A 24062-nucleotide genomic window follows, 5' to 3' on the forward strand; every position below is an offset into this window, starting at 1 on the left:
GCTTGTCCACACTGAGCCTCCAGTGATTCATCATTATAGTTTAAATTTTTTTAGCCTGGTACTGGTTTCCAGCTTTAGGCTTCGGTTCTAAGGCTTCTGCTGTAGTAAACTGGTAATTATCTGTATTTGCCTGTCTCTCGATTTTGGGAGTCCACAGCTCTGTGACCTTAAATTGCTGATGGATCTAAGAAGAGCTGTTGATTTTCATCTGTTCAGCCTTTCTGGTAAGGATGCCGGTAATGACTTCCAAGCTTCTTACATGTTGGGCCAGAAACTAGAAGTCAGCATTTTCTTATAACAGCAAATGATTAAAAACATGCCAAATGTGTATCATACATCAGTAAAGGACGGGTTATTTAAATTCTCATGCATACACCCAATGGAATACTATGTAATCAAAAAGGTCAGTTCTGCATGTCCTGATATGGAAAGATTTGCAAGATATTTTAAGTGACAAAATGGCAAGGTACAGAAAATAAATAGCATGAATGAATGTTCTTCGCTGAGTGTTCTTTGAAGGGAAATAAATGTTTTAAAAAAGGATAGGGGCGCCTGGGTGGCTCAGTTGGTTAAGCGTCCGACTTCGGCACTAGTCATGATCTTGCGGTTCGTGAGTTCAAGCCCCATGTTGGGCTCTGTGCTGACAGCTCAGAGCCTGGAGCCTGTTTCAGATTCTGTGTCTCACTCTCTCTCTCTGACCCTCCCCCGTTCATGCTCTGTCTCTCTCTGTCTCAAAAATAAATAAAAACGTTAAAAAAAATTAAAAAAAATAAAAAAGGATAGATACCCATACCTACTATCTTAAAAATAAGTAAAGGAAATGTAATTTCAGAAGATTAGCAGAAAATACACCAAAATTATAGCAATCACATTTTAGCATTATAGAGGTTGTTTTTATTTGTTTTTCAATTTTCCAAACTTTCTTAATTTGGTTACATTATTTCTGTAGTTTTTTAGAGGAGTATTCATATGAAAAAATCTGGAAGATAATACACAAAAATGATAGTGGTTATTAGTTTTGGTGATGGAAGTAAGGAAAATTTCTCCCATTTGCCAGACATTTTGTAATTTTATATTACATATACAGTAATGTTTATTTGTGATACACATGCAACTTTTATTTTGTTTAAATATCTGGTGTCCAGGTTAGGCTTGGACCAGGTTGGTTATACCACCTGTTACACTAGCATTCCTAGCACACATTTAAAAGCTACTATAGGAGCTCCTGGGTGCCTCGGTCGGTTAAACATCCGAGTTCGGTTCAGGTCATGATCTCGTAGTTCGTGAGTTTGAGCCCCGGCATCAGTCTCTTTGCTGACAGCTCAGACCCTGGAGCCAGCTTTGGATTCTGTGTCTCCCTCTCTCTCCCTCACCTGCTTGCTCTCTCCCCCGCCCCCCCCAAAAATAAACATTAAGAAAAAAGCTATTATAAATCAGTATTTTGATATACAGTCCCTTATTTGTTGAAGGACTTGGTAAAGCAGAAAAGAGTGGCTGATTTGCAGACAATGTATTTTTTCTCCAGTCTTTGAGCAAATTGAATGAGTGATACAGCCACAAATAGCACCTTCTGCAAATGGCTTCTTGAGTTTGCAAACCCAAGAGCAGAGCACTGATGTCCTCTCTATTACCTAGATCAACCCAAAAAGAAGAAGTCCTGAAATGGGCCCAAAAATAAAAAGAAGGGAAAGAATTGATGCTCTTTGACAAATCGCCATTTGCATGCTTTCTAAAAAAAATAAATTTTATCTAAAAGAAAGAGGCAAAACATGTACGGAAGAGCCAAGAAAGAATAGCTGTTTCTAGCAGTCAAAAATGCAATGCTTAGACGACAAATGTAAACGAAAGCAAAAAACCAGAAACCTCACCAAATTTGGTTGAAAGAAAGCCTCTTTGTATTTGTGAAAAATTTGAATTGCAGAGTGTATTTAGAGAAATAGCATTTTATTGCATCTTCCATGTAGAATGTGTTTATATGTATTAGAATATGTACAAATGACAGTTGAACAATAGAGGTTTGAACTGTGCAGATCCACTTATACGTGGGTTACTTTTGATACAGTACAGCACCGTAAATGTATTTTCTTTTTTTGATTTGTTTAAAGTAACATTTTCTTTTCTCTAGCTTATGTGACTGTAAGAATCCAATATAAGCTGCACATACATATTATGTGTTAATTGTTTATGTTATCAGTAAGGCTTCTGGTCAACAGTAGGCTAACGGTAGTTAAGTCTTTGGGGAGTCAAGTTTTATGTGGATTTTTGACTGCTTGTGGGGGGGTCGGTGCCCCTAACCCTATGTTGTTCAAAGGCCAGCTGTATGTTATATATTCCTAGCAGATGAATTCTTCCCTGGTCACCCTGGTGGGGGCACCTATTGATTCTTGAAAGCTCTGTGTGAAACTGAGCCCTCAAGTCATTCTTACGCTTTTCTCAGATGCCTTAGAGAAGCTGTGTTAATTGCTAAGAATGATTTAGGAGTTAAATTGTTTGTTGTTGTTGTTGTTGTTGTTTCGGGGGAGAGACAGATAGAGGGACTCTAACTCATGAAACTGTGAGATCATGACCCAAGCAGAAACTGAGTTGGATGCTCAACCAACTGAGCCACCCAGGCGCCCCCAGGAGTTTAGCATTTTTTTTTTTTCTAAGTTTGCTTACTTATTTTGAGAGAGACAGAGACAGCGTGGGGAGGGGAGGGGCGGAGAGAGAGAGAGAAAGAGAATCCCAGCCAGGCTCCACACTATAAGCGCAGAGCCAAACCTAGGGCTCAAATCCATGAAACTGAGATGATGACCTAAGCCGAAACTGAGAGTCAGATGCTTAACCGACTTAGCCACCCAGATGCCCCCCAGGAGTTTAGTATTTTAACAGATTTGTCTAAAATTTCAAAAGAACTGTACTGAGAGACAAGATTGTAAATGATTCTTACAATTTTGTTTATACTATTGATTTGATTAATGCCTTTTAAAAAAATCTAATGAATGATAGGGCAAGCATAGAATTCTAGACTGTTTCTGTCTGAATACCATGTTCTAATTTAGTAAGTTCCAAATTAATTATGTTGAAGTATATGAAGTAGTAGCAAATGAGGATACTTATGAGCTTGCGGTATTGTGATTTATAAGAAATACATATTTGCTCATTCAGATGACCAAAATATATTTCTCATATCTTTGGTCTTTCTCCAAGGTTCCTGGCTCCTAGCTCCCAAAATCCTTGGAATTTCCTGAGCAGTAAGAGCAGTGGGAACATCTTTTGTCCTAATATTTGGCCTTTTGTCCTCCGTTCCTGAAACTTTATGGCTTCAGAGCCATAAAGGTGAAATGGGTGTCTTGTTATTCATAACAAGCGCCTCTCCACCACAACTGGGTTCATGTAATGAGGTGACTTCTGGAAAGCACCTAAAGATGGGGGCTCCAATCTTCAGGGAACAGAGAGGGACTGGAGATTGAATAGATCACCAATGGTCAATAAGTTAATCAACCTTGCCTGTGTAATAAAGCCTCCATAAAAACCCGAAAGTGAGAGGGTCCATAGAGCTTCCAGGCTGGTGAATGAATGGAGATATGGGAGGATGGCACGCTTGGATAGGGCATGGACTCTCCATGCCTCTTACCCACCTGTCCTGTCCCTATGCATCTTTTCTATCTGGCTGTTCTTGAGTTATGTCCTTTTATATAGTAGGTCAGTAATCTAGTAAGTAAAATGTTTCTCCAAGTTCTGTGAATTGCTCTTGCCAATTAATGGAACCTAACGAGGGTGTCACGGGAACCTTTGATTTATAGGCCATGTGGACGGAAGCATAGGTGACATCCTGGTTTTGCATTTGACATCTGAAGTGGGGTGAGGTGGGCAGTCTTGTAGGACAGAGCCCTTAATCTGTAAGGAAGAGTTGGTTGAAAATTTGCCTTTTTTTACAAAATTTCCAGGCTGGCCATGAGGAAATAGAGAGGGTGTGCTAAGGCAGAAAGCAAAATGGAGCTGAAGTTTCACCAGGCTGCAACCACGTAGAGAGAATGTAGTAAGAATTTGGGTTGGTGTTTGAATGACCAAATGGGTGGTCTGGGTGACTGCAGTGCAATTTTGATTGTAAAAATGGTTGAGAAAACCAGGTTGACTTTGTAGGTTCACTTTTTTTTTTTTAAGTTTATTTATTCGGGGCGGGGAGGGTGGGGGAAGAGTGCATGCTGACAAGCAGGGGAGGGGCAGAGAGAGGGAGAGAATCACTGGCATCATGGAGCCAGCCAGATGTAGGGCTGAAACTCATGAACCATGAAATCATGACCTGAGCTGTAACCAGGAGTCGGTCGCTTAACCAACTGAGCCACCCAGGTGCCCCACTTTTATTTTTATTTATTTATTTATTTTTAAAATTTTTTTTTTCAACGTTTATTTATTTTTGGGACAGAGAGAGACAGAGCATGAACGGGGGAGGGGCAGAGAGAGAGGGAGACACAGAATCGGAAACAGGCTCCAGGCTCTGAGCCATCAGCCCAGAGCCTGACGCGGGGCTCGAACTCACGGACCGCGAGATCGTGACCTGGCTGAAGTCGGACGCTTAACCGACTGCGCCACCCAGGCGCCCCACTTTTATTTTTTTTTAATGTTTATTTATTTTGGGGCGCCTAGGTGGCTCAGTCGGTTGGGCGTCTGACTTCGACTCCCTTATCTATAGAATTTTGGAATTTGTAGCCCTGTAAGTATTAAATAGTATCAAGCACTTACCTAGGAAGTTCTGTTCTTTTTTTTCTTTTTAATTGAAGTGTTGTTGACACATAATGTTATATTAGTTTCAGGTGTATAACATGGTGTTACACAACTCTACATTTTGCTATGCTCATCACAAATGTAGATACAATCTATCAGTGTACAACACTGTTACTGTACCTTGACTATATTCCCTGTGCTGTACCTTTCATCCCTGTAATTTTTTCATTCCATAACTGGAAGCCAGTTCCTTTCACTCCCCTGCCCCCCTTTTTGCCTACCCTCAGCCCCCTCTCCTGTGGCAATCACCAGTTTGTCCTCCACATTTATGGGTCTGTTTCTGTTTTGTTTGTTTTGGATTTTAGATTCCACATATAAGTGAGATCCTATGATATTTGTCTTTGTCTGACTTATTTCATGTTGTGTCTGTTCCTGAAGATAAGTGTCCTAGTAAACAATGAGTATACTTATTAAGCATTTCTGGTTGGACAAATAAGAGTGCAATGGGAAATTTTATGAGGAAATGTAATATAATAAGGCTTTGCCCTATCAAGACAGAACCAGGAAGTAAAAAATTACAGTTTTAAAGGTAAAGGGCACGTGTTAGAAAAGAGAAACTAGGGGTGCCTGGGTAACTCAGTTGGTCGAACCCTGCTTCTGGGTTTCGGTTCAGGTTATGATCTTCAGGTCATGATCCCAGGGTTGTGGGATTGAGCCCCGGGTCGGGCTCTGCGTTGAGCATGGAGCCTGCTTGGGATCTTCTCTCTCTCTCTCTCTCTCTCTCTCTCCCTCTCTCCCTCTCTCCCTCTCTCCCTCTCTCCCTCTCTCCTTCTCCCCCCCCTCCCCTGCTCATGCTCTCTCTCTAAAATAAAATTAAAAAAAAAAACTAAAAACAAAACAAAAGAAATAAGAAAGAATGCCTGGACTATATGGACATTAAGGAGCTTGCACTTTGGCATTGAACCTATTCTTTTAAGTTGGAATTGTTCATTGCCTATCCCATTAACTGAGTGGATATCAGAGGTGTCAAAAGTGGGCAGTCCTGCATGCCACACACCTCCTGGGAGCCAAGGTGCATATGGTAGCTTCACAGAGCATAGGAAAGAGTGAGTTGCTGGTGAGTTGATAGACTTGATAAACTAAGTCCCCCTAGAACAGCTGGTGGGAGTGTAATTTATAGGCTAAACCATATGAAATTGAATTTTTTCCCACTTTTGAAAGATTGTGGTAAAATATATATATAACATAAATCATTTTAAGCATTTTAAAAAATTTTTGTTAATGTTTATTTTTGAAAGAGAGCACAGGAGGGGCAGAGAGAGGGAGACAGAAAGCCTGAAGCAGGCTCCACACTGACAGCAAAGAGCCTGATGTGGGGCTCGAACTCACAAACTACAAGATCATGACCTCAGCCAAAGTCTTAAGCGACTGAGCCATCCAGGCACCCCCCATTTTAACTGTTTTTAAGTGTAGCTTTTATTGGCTTTGAGTAGATTCACAACATTGTACAGCCATCAACAGCTTTCACTTCCAGACTTTTTCATCATCCCAAACAGAAACACACCTTACCCATTAAACAGTTTCCCTTCCCTCCTCCTACAGCCCCTGGTAACCTCTGTTCTGCTTGTAGTCTATGAATTTTTCTGTTATAGGTGCCTTATTAAGTGGAATCCTACAATATGTGACCTTTTGTGTCTGGCTGCTTTCACTTAGCCTGTTTTCAAGGTCCATTCATGTTGTAGCATGTATTGGAATTTCATTCCTTTTAAAGTCTGAATAGTATTTCATTGTATATACCACAGCTTATTTTTTTCACTCATCTATTGGTGGATGTTTGGATTGTTTCTCCATTTTGGCTATTGTGAATAGTGCAGCCATGAACAAGGATGAAAACGTGTCTGAGTCCCTGCTTTCAGTTCTTGTGGGTATATGCTTAGGAGTGGAATTGCTGGCTCATATGGTGATTTTATGTTTAGGTTTTGGGGAACAGCCAAACACTGTTCTCTACAGCAGCTGCCCCATTTTTCATTCCCACCAGCAGTGCACAAGTGTTCCAATTTCTTCACATCCTTGCCAACACTTTTTATTTTCCACTTTTTTTTTTTTTATTAAAGCCATCCTAGTGGGTTTGAAGTGGTATCTCATTGTGGTTTTGATTTGCATTTCCCTCTAGACTAGTGATGTTGAACATCTTTTCATGGCTTATTGCAAAGACGTCTGCTGGGATTTTGATAGGGATTGGGTTGGCTCTGAAGATCAAGTTGGGGATATTGCTATCTTAACAAAATTAAGTGTTCTAACTCTTGAAAGTGGGCTGTTTTTCCATTTATTTTGGTCATCTTTAATTTCTTTTAATGATTTGTAGTTTTCATTGTACCAGTCTTGTACTTTGTTAAATTCATTCATTAGTATTTTACTCTTTTTGATGTAATGATGTAATGGAATTTTTTCTTAATTTTATTTTTTATTATTTAAAAATATTTTAATGTTTATTTTTGAGAGAGAGAGAGACCCAGTGTGAGTTGGGGAGGGGCAGAGAGAGAGGGAGACACAGAATCCGGAGCAGGCTCCAGGTTCTGAGCTGTCAGCACAGATCCCACGCGGGGCTTGAACCCACGAACTGTGAGATCACGCCCTGAGCTGAAAACAGACGCTTAACTGACTGAGCCACTCAGGAGCCCCTTAATTTCATTTTTAGATTATTGCTAGTATATAAAAATACAATTGGCTTTTTATTGATCTTATATCCTGCAACTTTGCTAAACTCATTTATTAGCTCTAACAGTTTTTTCTAGTGGATTTCCCAGGAGTTTCTATATATAAGATCATGTCATCTGCAAATAGAGGATAGAGATGGTTTAATTGCTCCTTTCTTACCTAGGTGTCTTCTAGTTCTTTTTCTTGCTGTGGTTTCAAACCACAAGTACAATGTTGAATAGAATTGGTGAAAGTGGATATTTTTTTAAAGGTGCAGTTTTGATAGGGTTAAAAGCACTTTCCAATCCTGACTGATCCTGGGTAAATTGCTTATCCTTTGTTTCTTTATCTAAAGTTAGTGATAGCAGTATATGTTTGGACTACCCCAGAGAGTTTATAAGGATTAAGTAAAATCGTGTATGTAGCAAACCTACAGTGTAAAATGTGCTATGCATTATTAGGGCTATGAATTATTTTTTGGACATCTCATTAGATAATTTTTGTGGTGAAAACATAGTCTAGTAGTGTATAAAGGATTTTAAAATTTAAGACCCTACTAGTGTGCTGTCATCCCAAATTAGTTTGATTCCATTTTAACAACTCTATTACAAATTGACATAATTATAGCATAACTAAATCTGTTTCATACAAAATATAATAATCTTGTTTTGGTAGAATTTTGCATTTAGTGCCCAGAAGCATTTTTAAGTCAAAATGAAATCTGTGGTAGATTAGGAACCACATTTCTTTTCTCTTCATTTGGGCATCCAAGGTGGACTGTATAGAATTGTTGCAAGCATCCCATTTATTTGAGATTAGCCTGATAACCTTCACTTTGGAATATAAACATGTAGAAAGTCGTCCATGACATACATAGTGGGTCATGGGTTCTTAAACCCCTTCCGGGTTTTAACTCTGAATTGTGGTGATGATTGGGCAAAAGAGAATAATCTTGCTACATTTAGTACTGCTTAGTCGCTATGCCTTCCGTGGCACTTAATCATTTTTTCTTTGCTGTTCTAAGGGCTCTTAGGCTAAAGGGTGGTCGGTCATAGGCTGTGAGGGAGCCCAAGTGCTTTCAGCTACTGATGCTGCAGGATCATGTGAACGAGTTTCTCAGAGCACCTGTTTCCTAGAGTGGGGAGAAGGCCCTCCTCCTCTTATTCTCCCCCCCCCCCCACCCCGCAGGAGATAGCCACACCTTCCCACTATCGGGGCGGAGCAGGTGGCCAGGCCTTGGAGACCTTGCACCGCTGCCACCTCCAAGGAAACCGCCCAGTGGGTCTGGCTGGCTCACGAGCCAAGTGACGCGGGTCAGCTGCGCCCCCCGGGACCCCCACGCATCGCGGGTGCGACCGCCCAGCGCGTGGTCTCCAGATCTAGTCTTTCCGCTACCCCTCCCCCCACAATCCCGGAAAAAGGGGGAGGCTGGTGACGTCATCATCCGGGCACTCGCCGGCGGGGCCACGGTTCACAATGGAACAAAAACAAGCGGCCCGAGTCAAACTCTGAGGGACGCAGATGCGGCTTGCGCGATTAACCCTGTCCTGACCACACACTCTGCCAGTCCTGGTCTCCCAGCTCCTTCTCCGGCGTGGTGCGCCAGATCCTTCCGGGCTTCCCTTCCCCCGGTTTTCCCCGTCCTCGTGTCACCTCTGCCCTCACAACGGTCTTGACTTGAGGGATTTGGAACACAGTTCCTGGTCATAGTGGGACCCTACAGGGGCCGGCCGGAAGCAACGGTTGTGCGTGAACCGTCTTTACCGCATTGTGTTCCCCTCCCCCACTTTAGCTCTCCCGGTTCCAAGCGTCTCTCGCCTGGCCCGGCTTCCCCCGTGGCACGCGCAACTCCCCTGGCTCAACGGCCCGGAGTGGAGGAGAAGGGAGCAGAAGGAGCAGCTGAGCGAGGGGGGGGGTGGGGGGGGTGGGGGGGTGGGGTAGGTAGGAGAGGGAGGAGGAGGGCCAAGGGGTGGGTCCTGTGAGGGGCGGGACTTGACGGGGGGGCGGGGAACCTCACGGTTTTGGGCGGTGCTGGGGCTAGTGGGAGTCTGCGCCGCCGCGCTGCTGCCTCCACCGCCACCAGTGCTGCTGCCGCCGCCGCCACAACCGCCGCCACTGGCCGAGCGGTTTTTTTTCTTTTTTTCTTTTTTTTTCTTTTTTTTTCTTTTTTTTTTTTTTTTGGTTTGCCGGATCCGCCATATTGGCGAGGACGGGCGTCCGCGGCTGCGGAAGCTAGTCTCCGCCGCCGCCGGAGCCGCAAGCTTACAGCACCCGGCCCGTCCGGGCCTCTGCCGTGCGGAGCCCCTCCCCGCGTTGCTCAGCTCACAGGCCTCGCGGGAGCCCGCCGCTGCCGCCTCTCTCCCGGGAGGCGGCCGCCTTAGCCCCCGGTGCTCCGGTCGGCGCCGGGAGCGAAGAGCAAGTCGCAGCAAAGCGACCAGGCCCAGAGCGAGGACAGAGGCGGCGACCAGGGAAAGGTGAAGCCGCCACTGCAGGAGGAGGAGCAGCAGGAGGTGACGCAGGAGAAACGCACCGCCCGGAGCCCCGTCTGAGCCGAGCGAGAGCCCCGGCCCGAGGGAAGAAGGGGGAAGAGGGCCGCCAACGCCGCTGGTGGAGGAGGAGGAGGCGGCGGCCGAGGCCACCGCTACCGCTGCTGCAGGGCGGGCGCGGCGAGCAGCGAATTCCGGCGCCCCCTGTGCAGCTCCCTGGTGTTAACGGACACTTTGTCGCCCGTCACCGTCGGGCCTGGGATGCACCCGGGGTCGGCCTTGTCCTAGGACTGAGTGAATCTCGCAGTTGCCTGCTGCCTCCGCCTGCCCTGGTTCTGAAGACAAGACGCCTGTGTCGTGCGGTTAGTAGCCTGCCGCGCTGGGACAACGCGCTTTTCCGGGGCCAACAGCTGGATCCGAGTGAGGGGAGGAGGGCTAGGGGGGTGTGCGAGCCCACGGTACCACCCGCCCCCCCCCCACCCGCGGCTGGCCGCCGTCGGGTCCAGGGAGCTTACCCGCTCCCCCTCCTCCGCCCGGGGCTGGGCGACGGCGCGTTGCGCGGGTGGGGGCGCAGGGCCCGGCTCCGTGCCGAGCCGGTGTCCCGGGAGCGTGTCTGTGTGTTTTGGACTGTGAGGGAAAATGGCTGACGGCTTCGTCCCTCCCCCTCCTCCCCCTTCCAGTCCTGTCTGGGGCCGAGTGGGAGGATGGAGTCTCCGGGCCCGGCGTGCGTCCCCCGCATCGGCGCCCAGGGGGCTCGGTCGGCGGCGGGGGGCTAGTCGCCCCCCCCCCCCCCCCCCGGTCCCCGGGCTTGCAGCTTGGTCGGCTCGCGGCCGCTCTCCTCCCTAGTCTCGTTCCACTTGACACCAAACGCCATTACTGAGGTGGAGTGATTTGGAGCAGCAGAGCTAGGCCTCGGATACGCCTGGCTATCAGGCCCGACGACTTGTCCACCGCCCCCCCACCCTCCCGCGATAACCCGCAGCTTCTCCTAGGCCGTGTGGCCTGGGAGCCTGAGCCGGGTTATCGGCCTGCTACACCTCCTTCCCCCGCTTCATTCGCTGAGGGCCGAAGCCGCGAAACATGTTTTGGATGCAAAAATCGCTTCCAAGCCAGCTTGGACCCATCACTTTTCTATTTTTAACCGTTTCTGCAAAAATACTAGCATGTGCGAGCTTGTTATAATGAAACCTTCAGATTCTCGTGGTGTGAGGCTTTGGGTTTGATACATTGTTTATTTTTCATTCATTGTGAAATACTAAGAGGTACGGAGCAGGTGTATACACTGTTTTGTAATCTTTGTAGGGACTTCTGTGGCGACTGGAACTTACACGGGAATTTTTTTAGGATTTCCAATAGAACCTTCTTAAACTGAGAGTATTTTTTGAAAGTTCCCTAGTTACAACGTTAATTGGATTTTCCAGCGGGCAGTTTACAGGTGTGAGTAATTTATTCGGACTGTCTTTCAATTTAACTGAGCGGGTTGTAGCTGTAAATATTCGTGCCTTATTTTGGGCGGAGGGAAATATTTGTAACAGTCTTTCACCGTGAATCCCCTGAGCCTCCAAAGTCCACATAACGATTGTATACCTTCATTTCTGACGAAGAATCTGGGGTGTATTTATTGATTAGGAAACTTTTCAGCAGGTACTTAACCCCCTCTTGCTGCTCATGATCTACTCTTAGCGATTTATATGGTAAGGACTCGTTAACCACGACTAGCTTGGCTTTCTTAATCCCTACACTTGAATTTAAAAATAGAGACCGCAAACTCTGCTTTAGATCTCTCTGGTCTACTGATTCGGTGGGCTGCCATTTTGGTTTCAGCAAATGCCTTCCAAGTTCGTAAAGATTAAGCGTTATTGTTTAGAGTGTCTGCATAGAGTGAAAATCAGAAGTATTTGGAATTGGTGCACCAAAGGTGAACTCAAAACGTTTGTTACGTTTTGTTTTCTCTATTTTGAAAATAAGGTATTTGGAGTATACGAATTTTTCCCCCTACCGTTTTTCCTATATATGTTTTTTTTGCAAGGACATTTAACTTGTATTTTTTAACGTGTTATCTTAATGTGCTCACGCCATTTCTTCCTTTTGTTTGCTGACCTTGGTAGTTTCTGAGAGGGAAAATTTCTGGAGGTATTTAATAACAGCAAGAACAGTACATGTGAGAATCGAAATTCTTCAGAAAGTTACTTTATGGGCAGATTTTACTTTTCACCAAATTATTGTAATCTCTTTTTGGTGTTCCATGGTTCTCTTGTTAAATCAATGGAATGCTGAAGTAGGATTTACTTTGGATCTTTTTTTCTTCCAGGATCTTGAAATAAATTTTCTGGCCTCAAGAAGATGAGGGATTTCGTGGCTGTCTCTTCAAAGATAATTTTTTTTTGACGTGGTATTAATAACGTTCCTTACAATTTTTGAAAATGTTCGTCGTGAATTTGCTAGTCAAGTTCTTGATTAGTTAGACACATACGTTCAGCTTAGTTATTTGATAAGTTCACCTTTAGTGAAGTATTTATATTTTAGTTTTAGAATTTTAATATTGAAACTAATCCTTGTTTAAATTAGGTTAAAGAAAATCGTTTGAAATATATGGAGGGGGGTGTTAAAGGATCAGTCCTCTTGTAAGTCTTCTGGGCAGTTAGGGGAGGGATCTTATTCTGTGGTTCTTGAGCTAGTTGGGTTGGTTTTTGTTTTCTTTTTTGAATTCTGAAATAATGTGATAGTTTCATGATAGATAGTCTGCGTTATATTTTGCTTCTTGCTAGTATGTTTTCCGAATCTTGGAGTTTTTTTTCTAAAAATTGGAAAAAAGGATTTTCGCTTTTTCTTTTGTTATTGTAGCTGTGCTGTCCTATTTGTTACTAAGTTCTTGTCTTATAGGCTCTAACATTAGTGTTTGGAAAGGGTTGATACGTTGCCCTCCGCCCTGACTGCACGTTGGAATCGCTTAGGGAAAAAAAATAATGATGCCTGGGTTTCACTCCCTAAGACCGATTAGGTCTGATACAGGTCCTGGGCAAAGGCTTACTTTAAAACCACTGTGGGTGATTTTCATGAGGTCAGGGTTGAACATCACCGTTAATGCTGTTAATATGTTCTCACTGAACTTTCAAGCAGATAAATAAAATGAATTATTTTGTCAAATGTTTTCAGTTATCAGCATAATTGTAGTTTTTTGAGCATTAATAACCGGCCAGGACTATGTTAAACATCTGCCATTTATTACCTTATGTAGGTAGTGTTGTTTGTATCCTATAGATGAGGGACTGAGCTCTGTAAACCAGTGACGCTTCAACTACTGTGCCACATTAGTGAAATGACCCTGATCACTGTTAAAACAACAAAAAAATCAATCTTTGGTTTGTTTCCTGAACCAGGTAGCTTTAGATTAAAATTTTAATAAAAATATGGCAATTAGCTGCAATTTGGGAAATAACTTGGTTAGCCAGGGAGGTGCTGAAAGCTCTGCAGCAAGTAGGTTCTTCCTCTTCCGTGTGTCTCCCAACATATTCTGGTTGATAGTTTAGTTGGTGTGTGTGTTTATGACTAAAATAATGTTACGCACCGTAACATTCCTAAAAGGTGCAAAATCCAGGCATTTGTCTCCCAATAATTTATTTAAATCATCTCATAAATGAACACTTAGTATCATGTGAACTTCTATTATCTCAATTAGAAAATTCTCAGTTTTATTTAGCTTAGTTTAAAATCAGTGTAATTTTTACAAAAAGTTTTCAAAAGTAAGGGTTTCATCTTGCATTTTTGTAGTATTGGTCAATAATGTTATGGAATAAATGAAGTACCAATAAACACCTTTATTTGGTGTTTATTTCTTGTAATTCTCTTGGTCCATTGTGTTAAATTCTATATTGAGGCTGCGAGAAGAGCCCGCTAATGTGGAATCTATGAGCTTTCTTACTGTGTGTGACACAAGATCTGTGAAAGACCTTTCTGTTAATGATCATGTAGTCCTATTTTCTATGCTACAAAGTGTCACAAGGAAAAAAGACTTTGTGGAACTTCTGATATTCATATTGGAGTTTGAATTCATTCAGTTGTTACTGTAGAATATAATGACACTGTTAATGTACTTCTAAGGAATAAGGTGTGAAAAAGTATACTGTTAGATATCTTCCCTAAATTTATTCTTCAAATGTGCCTGTTTTAGTCTTGTGGGCTCCAGTACACACACACACACACACACACACACACACACACACACACACACACTCTGTATGTGTATTTGGCAGCAGATGGGTTTTTGATTCTATTTCCAGTCACTAACAATGATTTTCTACCTCAGCTGCGTATCAGAATTACACGTAGAGCTTTTTCAAAATGTATTTTCCTAGATCTTACACTTTGGAAATTGTAGTTGAGTAAGTTTGGGGTGGAAACTAGGCATTAAAAAAACTCAAAAGAGAATTCTAATATGCAGCTAAGGGCTTCTTTGCACTTCATTTCAGGGAAAAGGGAGATTTGAGACTGAGTTCTGTGACCTATCACTAAGCAGTAATGTTCTTGCTCAAGCTTGATTTTGCCAGTCACATTGCCAAAAATTCCAGGCACAAAGTAGCAAAAAGTTCAGACACTAGGTTAATAGTTTGGAGAGACCAGGGTTCCAGAGTTTTATGTATATACGTATATACACACAGAAGACAATTCGTAACGTCTTTCTGAACATCTTGGAGTTACGGTCCCAGATGTAGTACTGACATTATTAATATCTGTTCTAAGGCGTTAGTTTGCTTATTACCCATTTGACAAATATTTATTGGGCATCTACTATGTGCTAGGCACTTTCTAGAGATTGCGATTTTCTAGTAGCTTATGTTGTATGAAGTGACCGGCATGGGACTAGCTGATCTGTGAAGTTCTTGCAAGCTCTAATTTTGTCATTTATTGTGCCTCCTAGATGGAGACTGAATTTTGTTATAAGAAATATACCTAGTTATGGTATAAGCCAACGGAATTTTATTTTACATTTCAGTTTCTTTTAGTTAAATAGAATTTCATTCTGAACTCTGGTCTTCTCCAGTGAGCACGAACGTCAAGTACAGTAGAAATGGATTAGAATTGTTACATATTGGGTTTAGGAGTAGCTGTACTTGACCAACGCTTTTACTTTTTGGCCAGGAATTACATACTCTGGTGTCAGCCATTCCTCTTGCCATTCCTTTTCTGTATTGATGCTCTGTCAGTTACCTCTACACCGTTGGTGTGCTTTTCTTTTTGCTTTACTTATTTTATTCAGATGCTTTGCTTGATTTTTGTCCTCCAAATTCTTTTAGGTTAGTGGCTTTCATTTGATATCAGACTCCAGACCCTAAGTCACTGATATATCTCTAGCACCTAGAAAGTGCCTGGCACATAGATGAATAATTATTTGTTGTATGAACAGTCAGTTAATCATATTATATTCTGGTATGATTTCTCTTTCTTCCTTCCTTCCTTCCTTCCTTCCTTCCTTCCTCCCTCCCTCCCTCCCTCCCTCCCTCCCTTTATTGCGTGGAGTCCCTTACTTTGACCTGATAATTGTTTCATGATGAGCAGTCCTGGAAGGAGTCTTAGATCTACTCAGACTCCTTGTTTTTCAAATGAAGAACATGGCTCAAAAAGCTGCTGAAGTAACTTGACTAAGATAGTGTGTGTAGACTGCCTCCTGCATGAAGCTATTTCCGTATCTAACAAGACAGTAATTATTCTTGGGTTTCCATTACCTTTGTAGTCACTGTCCTAAAATCCACACTTAAATTCTCTCTGGTAATGGATAATAAATAAGGTCAGTAATTCTGTCCTTTACCTTTTTGTATTACGGAGCATGTAGAATAATCTTGTTTATGATAATTGCCTAAATGGCAAAATCTGGAGGAATATTTGACTCCCATTATCTGAAACTACATACAAAATTGATGGGTCATCATGTTATGGCTCCTTTCCGTTTATCCTTCTGTAAGTGATCAATTATAAAAGTTTTGAACACTTTAGACCCAAATTGGGCAACCATTATCAGAGGAATTGTTTTCCTTGGGATGATTTTGAGCTGGTAGTCTTGGATCCCATCCTTGGTTATAGAGCCTATGAAGTGGGAAGAGAAGAAAATTTAGGAAGAAAAAAAAGGAGTGGGAGAAGACTCCCTTTCCTACCCTATTTGTACCCATTTCCTCCGTACTGACTTTGGTGTTTATTCAGAGTTTAGGTTGTTGGTTACATCTCTCATCTGGTCTTTTCTCTCAGCTGGTTACTTCTAAGAATTTCTAAGTATGTCTACTCAATTAACTTGGACACCAGAAAGCATGAGAATTATTACATGGTATTAGACCCCTTTGTATCCTAATAGAGTGTTTCATCTCTGATCAAGGTAGTGTAGAAAGATTTGGTTGGTCTCCTTGATAACACCTCCCGAATTTAAGTGTGAGATCAGCAAACTTTTCTGTAAAAAGCCATATCAGAAATATTTAGGTTTTGCATGCTAAGAGACAAAATTGAGGATATTAGGTCAATTCTCTGTTGATGAAATTCAAAATCTGATAATTGGTGCAATCATTTGTAATTCAGGCCTGATAAGAATAGAATGGGGAGGGGCTAATAAGTACAGTATTTTGCCTAATTGGGGATTAAAAAGTTAGTGTTCCCTGTCATCAAATTGATGGTACATGTTGCTGTGTAAAATCCATTCTCAGCACTGGATTTGGTCTGTGAACGTAGTTTCCCAGCCCTGGTTTAGAGCAAGATTCTAAAGTCCAGCCCCCAGAGTTTGATTTAGTAAGTATGGAATGGGGTTCAAGAGTATACATTTCTAACAAGTTCCCAAGGATGGAAACACCCTTGGAAAATTACTGGTTTAGAGATACTTCTAGCATATCTTAGCTTTCTTCAGGCTTACCATTGTGTCTAATTTTTCTTGAATCTTTTTTATTTTGTGCTTTGTTTTAAATTCTGCAATTGATATGTTATAAATGTCTTAAATCCTGCAATTAATATGTTAAATGTTTGTTATGTGGTAGGTGTTGTACCAGATGACAGGAATACAAGGTGAGCAAGACAATTGTTCTGTCATATATACCAGTTTGAATGAGTTTAAAAATCAATGTCTACAAACCATTAAGAGCTAGGGTCTATACCACTTTTTCTTTTTCTTTTTTTAATGTTTGTTTATTTTTGAGACCGAGAGAGACAGCATGAGCAGGGAAGGGGCAGAGAGAGAGGGGAGACACAGAATGTGAAGCAGGCTCCAGGCTCTGAGTTGTCGGCACAGAGCCCGACGCGGGGCTCGAACTCACGAACTGTGAGATCATGACCTGAGCCGAAGTCGGACGCTTAACCGACTGAGCCACCCAGGTGCCCCAAGGGTCTATACCACTTTGAAAGCAGGGCAGTGATGTTTGTTCGCTAAAGGAAAGCTAAATTGGAAGAGGAGGCATTACAAAATACTTCATTAATTTGATGTCTTAGGGGATATTGTTTTGTATAAGTGAATTTTTCATATCACCAAAGCTTCCTTTTAAATACTTTAAACCAGTTTGTTATTTGATGGAAAACTTTCTAAAGATGTTACTTTATAATTTTTCACCTGATTATGAAATTAATCTATTCTGTTAAAAAGTTCGGGGAGCATGAGGGAATAAAAAGCAAAACACAAACCCCACCTCTGATAATTCCATCATTTAGAAGCAACAGTGTTGCTTAGATGTGTGTTATTCAAACGTTCTCATTGGTCACATAATTTACTAAGTCACGTATCCTCGTGTCTTCTGCCCTCTGCCTCTACTTACTCCTGCCTCAGGACTTGAGTGTGTGCCATTTGATCATCCCGGCTAGGAGACAGTTTCATGTCCCTCCTCCCTCCCCGGCTCCTTTTTTAGATACTGCTTTTGTAAACACTGCTCCAAACTTTCATCATGAAATTGACTTTAATATAACTTTCCAACTTAATTACCTACCATGTTTTTCTTTATCTCCCCCCTCCACCCTTCATTTACTTGACTCTCCTAATGCTCTATACACTCCTTATTCTTTCACACTTCTATTATTTAACCCTTCAGTATCCTTTTTAGGGGTTTCCTGTCCTTTGCATCAGCTCGAGGTCCCACACTTAGTATCCTTGATGGGGAACTGATTAGGGATATAAATCTTTAACATTACGGGGTTAGATTGTGCTCATTGGTTATGTTGGTTGACTTCATTCAGTGGTGACACAGGAAATCTTGGCAAATGTGTAGTAAAGCTTGTATGTGAAAGGTGAGGTATAATTAAGGATTTTAAAATACTTTCCTGCACTCAGTTGGAAAAACTTCTAGGGAACATGTGAATCTGTAGTTTAGCTTTGTAATATTTGACTTCTGTCATATTTTCAGGAATGCATTCTGTATGAAAAGGAAGGGTACTATGTAGGCTCTTGTGAAAATGACTGCAGAAAAACTCATTTACTCCTACTTAATCAGTATGTATATATCTATTTACTGTGTGCTTTGTAGATCTGTATTAATTATCCAATGTTCTTGAGGGAGTTTGACTTGGAGCTTGTTGAGCTGGGGTGAAAGGGATTGTGATTCCAGGCTGAGGGTTGGAGGAGGAACCTAATGGTACTTCCTGCAGGTGCATTCCTTGTCTGACTGTGGATGTCATTATCTGAGCCACATAAATGTCAGCTGTCTTAAATTGTTCCTACTCAGGGATTACCTTAGTTATTCCCAGTGCATCATGGGAAAAAGAATCATGTCAGTGAAAGGAGAAATCATGGAAAGGTTCTCTGGCTTCTATTCATCTACAGAGCCAGAAGAATCACGTTCAAGTACCTCCTTACCTCTTCCCACTTTTTCTCCAAATACCGCTCAGAATTGGGGTGCCTGGCTGGCTCAGATGGTGGAAACATGAGACTCTTGATCTCTGGGTCGTGAGTTCAAGCCCTATGTTGACTGTAGAGCTTGCTTAAAATAGAAAAATGCTGCTTAAAATTTACCCTGCCAGTTCTACCCAAAAAAGGTCATTTTGACATAGTTCCAGTCTGCTTTTCCAAGTTGATTTGTTGTTCTCCCACCTAATCAAACAATCCATACGTGATGTGGGTGCTCCAGCCTTTTCTATTTCCATTGCTTTACTTCTTAGAGCCTGACCTCTCCCTTTATGGCTAGCCTCCAGTCTCTAACTCACATGCCGTATACATGAAGTATTTTTTTTTTTTTTTTTTTAGTCGGAAAGTGGTCTTTACTTTCTCTGAATTCTGGTAGCATTTTTCCAATGTTTTTCTTTTGGCTTTAACTTACTCTACTACTTTTTGTGATTCTTCAGATACAGGCCCTGGAAGGTGGCTCTGAGAAGTTCCTGGGGCTCTGTCTTTTGTTAGGTGTTCAGAACCTCCCTCAGCCTGATTGAGAGAGTAGAGTAGTGGGTAGTAAAGAGCTCTAATCTCAGTCAAAAGGTTTACGTTGCAGTTGTAATTACTCTATCAACTAGTGAGCAAGTTACTTAACCTCCAACATGAAATTGTAAAGTGAAGGCTTTGGATTGGGTGATTGCGATCTTACAACATTTGAATTGAATTCATTCATTTAATACCATTCTGGCACAAGGGATACAAAGATGATTATTACCTTCTAAGTTCTATTGTCAAGTAGATCAGACAATTACGTGTGATAAGTGCTGTGTTACATATGGAAATCATTGTAGTTTGAGATTGAGTGAGGTTTGCTCAATCAAGTGTAGTTTTGTTGGCCGTGTGAATTAGAACAGGGACTTCTGGGCAGAGGGAGCAACTTGAGATCAGGATTTTTAACCTTAACATGATTGACAGTTTGAGCCAGATAATTCTTTGTTGTGTGAGGTAGCATCCTATTCCTCCCTGCCTCTACCTACAAGATGCCAGTAGTACCTGCTCCCCCCACCCCCCTGGTTGCCAACTCTGTCCTGGGGACAAAATTGGAGGACAACTACTTGAAACCTAGGCATGGAAGTCAAAGTATAGTGTTAGAGAAAAGTTAGTAGTAGAATGTAGGAGTGTTGGAGATAATTGGGAGAGAAGGGATTGTGGGAGGTGAGGCTAGATCACGAGGGCCAACCTTGAGTGCCACATTATGGCACTTAATGTTTTTAGAGTAATGAGATGGACCCTGAAATTAAGTGAGAGATGATTAGATTTGGGGTTTTGAAAGATAATACTGATGGCATCAGGCAGCCATGTCGGAGGAGAGTTGGGGAGCCAGGAGGAGTTGAGACAGTATTTTTAACACTGTGGATGATAAGAGAATGGTTTAGAGAATGGAGTAAAGGAAGGATGATAAGGGAATGGTTTAGGGAATGGAGTAAAGGAAGTGTGACACCTGGGACTCCCTCGTAAGAGGGAGTTGCTGCTAATTTGACTTTGGCTCTGTCACTGAAGAGAAGGCTGAGCTGGAAAGCAAAGCACCTTTATTGTCTCTCGTTTCTTCAGCTCTTCCTCTGTCTCCAGTTTCATGTCTCCACTTGAGATCTTCTGTCTGTTCTATCAAAAGGTCAGAGAGGAATCTGGGTTATAGGATGACTGTATTTTTATTTTCCCAGTGTGGCTGTATTACTTAAACAGTGGATTGTCAAAGTACATGCCTTTCTTACCATCTCCCTCCCCTAAAATGTAAGGGACTAGAATCTGGCATCCAGAGAGTGTTAACTGTTGGCTTTCCATAGTTTGTATAGGTGTTATTTTACAGCTTTTAAATTAGATTGATATACAGAAGTAGATTAATAATCTTACTGTTTAAACAATCGTATTAATTCCATTGGCTCCTAGTTGGGAGGTTTTTTGTTTCAAAACAGCACTCGTATTTGAAGTGAAAAAGGTGTAGTCAGTGGAAGAGTACTGTTTTAGTTTCACTTAATGTGCTTTCTTTGTGTTAACACTTAATTCTTGGGACCTCACTACTATTATCTGTAAAACCATGGTGTTGGACAAGAGATGACTTTAGCTACCTTTTTTTTTTTTTTTTTTTTGAGTTAATAAATTTTATCTTTAGAGATGTGGAAGAAACTGGATTCCAGAGAAGAAAAATTTTTAAGTACAGGAGCATAGGAAAGGTAAAAAAAGGGTTAATAGATTTAGGAGTTGTTGAATTTGTATTGACAAGTAAAGGGAAGGGTAATAAAATAATTTGAGTGTTTCCTCTAACTTGTTTTTCCTGTGTGTGTCTTTGTGTCTGGATTTTTCTGGAGGGCTTTATTTTATTTAGATTCGTATGGGCTAATTGTGCTTGGCCAACAGCTTGTAGTATGAATTTAGGGACCACAGAGTTGGTAGCCAGGATATAATTTCTTTGCTGGCAGAGCAGCTTAAAGTTTGGTTAAGTTTTCATCTGAAGTCTAGCTTAAGCTTTAAGGACAAACTGCTGTTAAAAACTGATGTAGCTAGCTAGGGAAAATAATATTCAGGGGAAGTTGTTTTTTCTGAATCGAGGATGAAAGTATGCAGATAAATATAGTAGCTGTGATTTGTCTGGCGCAGATGGTTTCAGAGAAAATGTACCTTATTTTTCGTCACTACAAGAGAAGTAGCAAAAGAAGCTTATTTTCATTGTATATCATTTAGGCCAGCCATTCTCAAACTTCATGGTCTCAGGACCCCTTTATGATTGTGGAGGATGTCAAAGAGCTTTCATTTACATGGGCTTATATCCATTGAAGTTTATTATGTTGGAAATTAAAATGGAAAAAAAATTTAAATTTGTGTACACATTTAGAAATAAAAGTCCTTGCATCTTAATGTAAAGAATACTTTTATGAAAAAAAGCTTTTCCAAGAAAACAAAAATTACTAGTGAGCGGTATGGTATTCTACATTTTTGCAGATATTTCATTTGGCTTAGTAGAAGAAAGCTGGCTTCTCTGCTTCTGCCTTCAATCTCTTGTGATAGAATACGTCATTGTAGCCTTTGGAAGCACTGCACCGTATACTGGAGAGAGAATGACCGTGATGATAGCATATAGTGTCATCTTATTGTGAAAACAGTTTTGACCTCTTGGGTCTCCTGAAAGGGTCTCAGTGGACCACATTTGAGAACCAGTGTCTTAGACAACCAAAGGAGGTTTGACACTATCTTTTGAGTGGCTTGCCTACTATAAATTTTTATTTTTTTTAATTGAGATATAACTTAGATACAGTCAAGTCCACAGATCTTGTGTATAGCAATGTACATACATATCTGTATAACTACCATTCAGATCAGTGTATCATTTCCAGCATTCCAGAAGGAATGCACCTTCCTGCTCTCTTGCACCTTCCTGCTCCCCCAAAAGAAACCCCAATACTCCTTCTATCTTTCAGTGAATTAATTATGCATGTTTTTTGTGCTTCACATAATTGGAATAACACAATATAAACTCTTGTGTCTGGCCTTCTTTTGCTCCACATAAGAATTTCTTCTTTTTGTTACTGGGTAGTTACTGTATGAAATACACCATGACTGATGTATTTATTGTACTGTTTGTGGACATTTGGACTGTCTGTGGTGTTTCCGCTAATTATAAAGAATGTGCCATGATCATTTTAGTACGCGTCTTTTGATACACACCCAGAAGTGGAATTGCTGGATTATAGGATATGTATCTGTTTAGTTTTTTTTTTTTTTTTAATTTTTTTTTTTCAACGTTTATTTATTTTTCGGACAGAGAGAGACAGAGCATGAACGGGGGAAGGGCAGAGAGAGAGGGAGACACAGAATCGGAAACAGGCTCCAGGCTCCGAGCCATCAGCCCAGAGCCTGACGCGGGGCTCGAACTCCCGGACCGCGAGATCGTGACCTGGCTGAAGTCGGACGCTTAACCAACTGTGCCACCCAGGCGCCCCTATATCTGTTTAGTTTTAATAGATACTGCCAAACAGATTTCCCAAGTAGTTGGTTGCACCAGTTTAGAATCCCACCGATGTAGTTCATACGGCTCTTCCTTAACAACACTTAGTATTGTCAGTCCTTTTAATTTTAGCCAGTTTAGTGGAGACTTAGGAATATCTGATTGTAGCCTAAATATTCATTTGCGTGTGTCTAATGATGGTTAGAACCTTTTCATATGCTTACTGGTATTTTGGCTATTTAATTCTTGCTGCCTGTAAGATTTGAAGTTTGACTAGTAGACAGCTTGAAGTCTCTAGTGGCTCACAATCACTAGCTGACAAAAAATATCAGTTGAGTGAATTGCTGAAAATATGAGCTATTTTTTAATGAATTTATTAGTGATAAGGAAGTTAAACATTACTGTTAAAACTATGTTTGGCTTTAGAGTATGTCTGCAAAGATCTTCGCTCTTGAAAGATTCAATACTTCAGATTAAAATATGGCCTTTAGAAATAAACCATGAAGGTAAGAAATAAGGGTTGGTAAAGATGTGGAGAAAAGGGAACCTTTGTGCACTGTTGGTGGAAAAGTAAATTGATGCAGCCACTATGGAAAACATTATGGAGGTTCCTCAAAAAAATTAAAAAATAGAACTACCATCTGATCCAATAACTCCACTACTGGGAATCTGAAGAAAATGAAAACGCTAACTTGAATAGATTGATGCACTTGCATGTTTGTTGCAGCAGCACTGTTTACAGTAGCCAAAATACAGAAAGAATCTAAGTCTCCATCAGTGCAGTGGATAAAGAGATTGTGTACATATATTCCATTGTGTGTGTATGTACAATGGGTTGTTATTTCAGCCATAGGAAAGAATGAAATCTTGCCATTTGTGACAGTGTGAATGGACCTGGAGGGCATTATGATAAGTGAAATCAGCCAAAGACAAACACCATATGATCTCTTATATGTGGAATCAAAAAACAAAAACCAAGCTCAGATACAGAGAATAGATTGGTGGCTGCCAGAGGTGGGTGGGCGTGGGGGAAGACCTGGATGAAGGGAGTCAAAAAGTAAAAAGGGGGTGACGCCTGGGTGGCTCAGGCTTTTGAGCATCCATCTTTGGCTCAGGTCATGAACTCACATTTGACTTGCTACTTATGGTTACTCTTTCAGATGCAGCTCATAGGTTCTGAGAAGATTTTGTAGATATCCTCTGCCTTTGGAGAACTTATTTCTCTCTTTTCCAAGCTTTTTAAAAAAGTTTTTATTTAAATTCCAGTTAACATGTGGTGTAATACTAGTTTCAGGTGTACAGTATAGTGAATTAACACTTCCATATAACACCTGGTGCTCATCACAGGTGT

At 41.5% G+C, this 24062-nt stretch overlaps 1 protein-coding gene across 4 annotated transcripts in view; it reads left to right on the forward strand.

Moving 5' to 3' along the window:
- Positions 1-10105: 10105 nt before the first annotated feature.
- Positions 10106-24062, forward strand: part of USP9X (ubiquitin specific peptidase 9 X-linked) — a 129091-nt gene continuing 115134 nt past the window's right edge. For all 4 annotated transcript variants that reach the window (XM_043570871.1, XM_043570872.1, XM_043570873.1 and 1 more), the window contains exon 1: positions 10106-10252. The gene's annotated coding sequence lies outside the window, so the exon portion shown is untranslated. The remainder of the gene's footprint in view (positions 10253-24062) is intronic.

Source organism: Prionailurus bengalensis, chromosome X (genome assembly GCF_016509475.1).
Source record: "Prionailurus bengalensis isolate Pbe53 chromosome X, Fcat_Pben_1.1_paternal_pri, whole genome shotgun sequence".
In the NCBI taxonomy this organism is placed as follows: Eukaryota; Metazoa; Chordata; class Mammalia; order Carnivora; family Felidae; genus Prionailurus; species Prionailurus bengalensis.